Source organism: Salvia hispanica, chromosome 6, assembly GCF_023119035.1.
Source record: "Salvia hispanica cultivar TCC Black 2014 chromosome 6, UniMelb_Shisp_WGS_1.0, whole genome shotgun sequence".
NCBI lineage: Eukaryota > Viridiplantae > Streptophyta > Magnoliopsida > Lamiales > Lamiaceae > Salvia > Salvia hispanica.
Window position 1 is genome coordinate 28,941,640 of NC_062970.1, and position 5,756 is coordinate 28,947,395.

Here is a 5,756-nt window from a genome sequence, read left to right on the forward strand (position 1 = left end):
AAAGTGGCATTTCTCAAAATTTAAAACCAGACTCTTTGCTTGGCACCTTTCTAGCACCACATCCAAATGTTGCAAGCACGAGTCGAAAGAGTCTCCGTAGATAGTGAAATCATCCATAAAGATCTCTATACAATCTTCAATCAAATCCGAGAATATGCTCATCATGCACCGTTGGAAAGTACCGGGGGCGTTGCATAAGCCAAATGGCATACGCCTATACGCATAGGTTCCAAACGGACAGGTGAACGTGGTCTTATCCTGGTCCTCCGGGTTCACGTAGATTTGAAAGTAACCACTGTACCCATCCAAAAAGCAAAAGTACTTCCTCCCAGCCAGTCGCTCCAGCATTTGATCGATGAATGGCAGGGGGAAATGGTCCTTCCTGGTTGCAGTGTTCAGCTTTCGGTAATCTATACACATTCGCCATCCAGTGACTAGTCTGGTGGGCACTAGCTCATTCCTCTCATTCTTAACCACCTGGATCCCTGATTTCTTGGGGACCATATGGATTGGGCTGACCCATTCACTATCGGGGACCGCATGTTTGGGTTCACCTTTCTTTGCGAATCTCTATGTGCCTTGGCTCCCTCCTCCAGCCTAATGTGGTGCATGCAGACGTCCGGGCTTATCCCCACCAAGTCCGTAAGGCTCCATCCAATAGACTTCTTGTTTTTGCTCAGCACAGTAATAGTCTTGCCTCTTGCTCTGCAGTCAGCCCGCTATTGATGATTACAGGGAACGAGTCTTCTTCCCCGAGGTAAGCATACTTAAGGTTCGCTGGCAATTTTTTTAACTCCACTTGTGGGGGTAGCGTGTCTGTAGGTAGAGGGTTCTTTCTAGAATCCTCCTCTCGCTCTTGTTCACCATCTGATTTTTCCTCCATACTGGCCGGTAGTGAAGCCCCTACGGATCCCGCTAGTTCCGACTTCTGACAGAATTCCGTAATTGCTTCTTCGATCTCCTCGTCAGTTAACCCTCGGCTACTGATCAGATCACACCATGCAGCTGCTTCCACATCAGCTTGGGCATACACATCCAAGGCTTGGAGTTTTTCCTGCAATAATTCGGTCTCAAGAAATTCTTGGATTAAGGGGTCAATTACATCAACATAACATAGATTTTCAGAATCTATTGGTTTTTTCATGGCTTCATTGATGTCAAAAACAAATTTCTCACCATTAAAGTTAATGCAAATTGTCCCCTCAGCCATATCCACAATTGTCTTAGCCGTTCTTAAGAATGGTCTTCCTAACAATATCCCGCTAGACTCCCTAGCTTCTGGTTCACTCATTTTAATTACATAAAAATCAGCGGGATAAGTAAAGTCTTGTATCCTGACCAACACATTTTCTAACACACCCTCCGGATTTATACATGACCTATCCGCCAGTTGGATCAACACCCTAGTATTTGACAATTTTACCCCCTTCAACCGATTATAAATGGATAACGGCATAACATTGATAGATGCTCCTAAATCACACATTGCATGCTCAATTTTTACATCTCCAATTGTTATGGGTAAAGTAAACATACCTGGGTCGACTCTCTTGGGTGGTAGTTTCTCCTGTACAATAGCTGACGCTATCCCTTCCACCATGATTTTTCCATCCTCCTGGGCATTTCCGGCTATGAACTTCTTTATAAACTTCCCCAGAGGGGGCAGTCTCACGGCTTGGAGGAATGGTATTGTGACATCCAGCTTTCCGAAGATCGATATGAAATACACAGGGTTTTCTTTCCTCCTCTTCGTAACAAACCGATATGGAAAGGGCTTCTCTCCCTTAGCCTCTTCAGTTAGCCTTGGTGGACCTTCCCTTGGTGCCTCCTGGGTTTGAGGTCCCGATGCGGGTATTGCTCCTTCAGGTTGCTCATTTCCAGGATTGTGTTTCTCCCTCCTTTCCTTCCGCAGTAGGCTTCTCGTTTAGAAAAAACGGATCCTCCATCTGAGGCAGAGGCCTCTTGAGCTCTTCCGTTGAGATGGTGTCGCTCAGCACCCTTGCTCTACTAGATTCCCCAATAGGGTTCTTGAGTTGAGGTCCATTATAGGCCATTCCGGACCGCAGTGTAATATTACTCACATTTGCCTTTTCAGGTACATGGACTGTAGATGGGAGTTTCCCTGAGTTCCCTTTCATTTCGCCCACCGAGTTAGCGAGCTGGGCCAACTGCCTGTTCATCATATCCATATTTTCCCTATGCTCCTTCTGGGCACTTTGCATTCCTTGCATTGTTTCATTACTGGACTGCAAGTCACTTTTAATGCTCTGCTGCGAAGCAAGCATCTCTCCCGTCATGTCCTCCATAGACCTCCTCGACCTGTTTGGGTGATGGAATTGGTTCGAGCCCTGGTGCTGGTTATACTGGGGTGGTGGGTATGACTGGTAGCCTGAGAAATTTTGTTGGTTTAGGTTCGGTGGGTACTGGTTATACTGGGCAGGAGGATTGTACTGGTCGTGGTTGTGCTGGTACTGATTTTGGTTTTGGTTGTGGGCTGTTATGTTGAGGCCCTGGATTAAATTGGTTCTGGTTGTTTCGCTGATGGGGTGGCACATAGGCAGGGTTCGGGTTCTGGTTTTGAGGGTTTTGGTTCTGAGGATGCTGGTTTCTTCCTACCCAGTTAGACTGGTAGTCAGGGTTTGTTAGGCCACGGTTTGAATTTTGGTTCGGGTGGGGGTTGATTTTGAGCCTGATTTTGGTTCTGATTCTGATTTCCATCTCCCCATCGAAAGTTTTGGTGGTCCCTTCCCGGAATCCAATTGTCGTTGGAATTGTAGTATCCTGCGGCATTTGCTTGCTCCACATCCTGGCGAGTTGTCCGGCTGATCATATGGTAGTTCTGGGGCCTCTTTGCCTCCAGTCGGAGAAGGTGGTGGAGTGTTCTGCTTGATTGCAGTCAACAACTCCTTCTTTAATTCCTCCATCTTCAAATCCATCCGTTCCTCCTGGTCAGTAGCCGAAGCACATGCTACCCTTTCTCTGTTGTACCCATCCCTTGCGTTGTCGTACGTCTTCTTCTCATTCAACAGCTTGCGTAACACCTTTTTTGCTTCACTGACTCTCAACTGGGTGAAATCGCGTCCGGATGATGAATTCGCCAAATCATTTGTTTCCTTGTTCATCCCCTCATAGAAGGTGTGGTGCACCTCTATCTCCTTCATGCGATGGTTGGGGCATGACTCCAGAAGACTCATGTACTTCTCCCAGTACTCGCTCAGGGTCTCATCGTATTCTTGCCTTATGCACGATATTTTCCTCTTCAATGCACTTGTCTTTGAAGACGGGAAGAACTCAGCTAGAAAACCGACTTGAAATCGGCCCATGTATTGATGGAGTCGGCTGGCAGGCGCATGAACCAGGTGTTGGCCTCTCCCTTTAGGACAAAAGGTAGGGCTTTCAGTCTGTAATCATCCTCGCTTGCTCCTGCTGGCCGCCTCTGCGCCTTACAGATTTTGCAGAACTCATTTAAGAATTCGTAGGGTCCCTCGTAACTCTTCCCACAGTACGTCGGTAGGATTGCAATAACGTGGGGTTTCACATCACAGGCGGTCTGGCCTGGAGTGACCACTATGGCTTGTGGAGGATCCCCGTCAGCGTGTGCAGTAAGTGTTGCAAGCTCGGGATCATCCTCACCTTGGTCCGCCATTCTCACTAGTGTTCTTACTGGTTGGGGTTGAAGCTCCGGGAGTTGGTACTCTAGATCTTCTTTCTCCTCGTCGCTGCTCGTGCCTAGGTCGGACAGTGCTGTCGACAGGCCAAAACGAGTGGTAACGAGTATTGTTCCTCGGGGAAGTATCCTTGGTCTCCACTGGCCAGGAGCCGAGCCACTTCTCATAAACTGAAAACAAAAAGAAAAGGAAAATTATAAACAGTATGTACACCAAAAAGATCACACACAATAACAAGTATGAACGCCATACATCCCCGGCAACGGCGCCATTTTGAAAGACTACAGGTTTTCTCTCGGTCAACGTATGTAACTGGGAGTGTATCCAACTGATCAAAAAGAGATTCCTGACCCAGCTGAGTCGTTGGTACGACAACCGGGACCTGACTTCAAACAAGTTTCCTCAACCCACTTCTACTGATTAGTATAGTGGAGGTAAGGGTCGAATCCCACAAGGATGGACACGTTCGGATAACTGCGGTGACTTTCCTGGGTGTTTTTGGTTAGCTACCACGCTTGGGTTGAGAATTTACCTAGGCAAGAAATAAAGATGCTTAAACTCAGATTCATAACTTCAAACTCAAGATCCATAGATTAAAATGCTCAAACTTAAAATGAACGGCGAAACTGCAGTTTACCTCTACTGACTAACATGCAAGGTGGTGATTATAATGCAGAACAAAAGACTCATGCACGAAAATTAGACTACAACATAACTACAACCTCAGGTCAACAACTCCAGATAAGACAACGCTTAGAAGTTAAAAGCAACGACTAGATCTAACTTTCCTAGGCAGAATGAAGCAAACTCGAACCAAAGGGACATTCGGAATAGAAATTTCATAATTAAAACGTTTTGATCTTCACCAAGTACTTCAAAAGGCAACAAAGATAAATGTTTGCACAGATCCAACGAAGAAAGCAAGTAAAGATTAAACTAGAAAGCGAGTAACGATTGATTTTGCCACTCCGGGCGGTGAAACTGCTATACTACTACGACGAACTGGCTGGAACGGTGGGATGACGACTACTCCGGTAGACTCTTGGACTAGCTGTGGAGAGGAATGAGAGATTGGATAATGCTGAAGGACTGGTCTTCTAGAGAGAATTCTACTAAGTGTGTATGAGAACCGAGAACTTGGAACTCCCAAACGAACTCTCCTCTTCTCTCTCCAAGTGGCTTATTTTATAGGGAGGCTTGCCCTTGCTTTTAGGATAGACTTCCTTCACGTTTTGACTTTTCTGCCCTTGTTAATGATTATCCCACCTATCCTTCTTCTCCATCTCGAGCCTTTTCTCTCGGCATGCATCCTGGTCAGTATTGCACCCTTCTAGCGCCCTTTTCACTTACGTCACCTGAATCGTCTCCTACTGATTTGGATCCCTTAATCATGCACACTTGAGCAACTGTTTTGCAGATAATACATGCATTTCACGACATACCTGACCAGTAACCAAGGCTTAGAATACGACTTATCAGAGTCGTTCTTGCCCAGGGCGGTTAGAATAGTCTTCTCCAGCTGCTCCATTCTAACATACATCCTTGCATCCACTCGGGCATCCATTCTTTCTTTACCTTGCACTGTCACTGCATCTGCACTTCCTCTCCTTAGGATGGTACGATGTGAATCGTATGCCTTTTTTGTATCAATTAATCTTCCCAGGATCTCTCGGGCCTCGCTCACCTTCCTCTTGGTAAAATTTCCTCCACTAGCGGTATTCATCAGGTCTTTAGACTCAGGTTTCGCCCCTTCATAGAATAGATAGTAGGTTTCGGCTTCCATCATCCTGTGGTTTGGGCAAGCATCGAGCAGCCCCTTAAATCTGGACCAGTATTGACTCAACGATTCATCATATTCTTGCTTGCATTCCTGGATCTCCTTCTTAAGAGCATTCTTTTTGTTAGAAGGGAAAAATTAATCCAGGAATTCCAACTTGAAATCCTTTCATGTGTTAATCGAGTCGGGTGGCAACCTTAATAACCACGTGTTAGCCTCTCACTTCAGCGCAAACGGGACCGCGCGTAGGCGGTAATCCTCCTCTGTTGTATCGTTGGGCCTCTTCTGAATACTGCAAAGCTTACTGAATT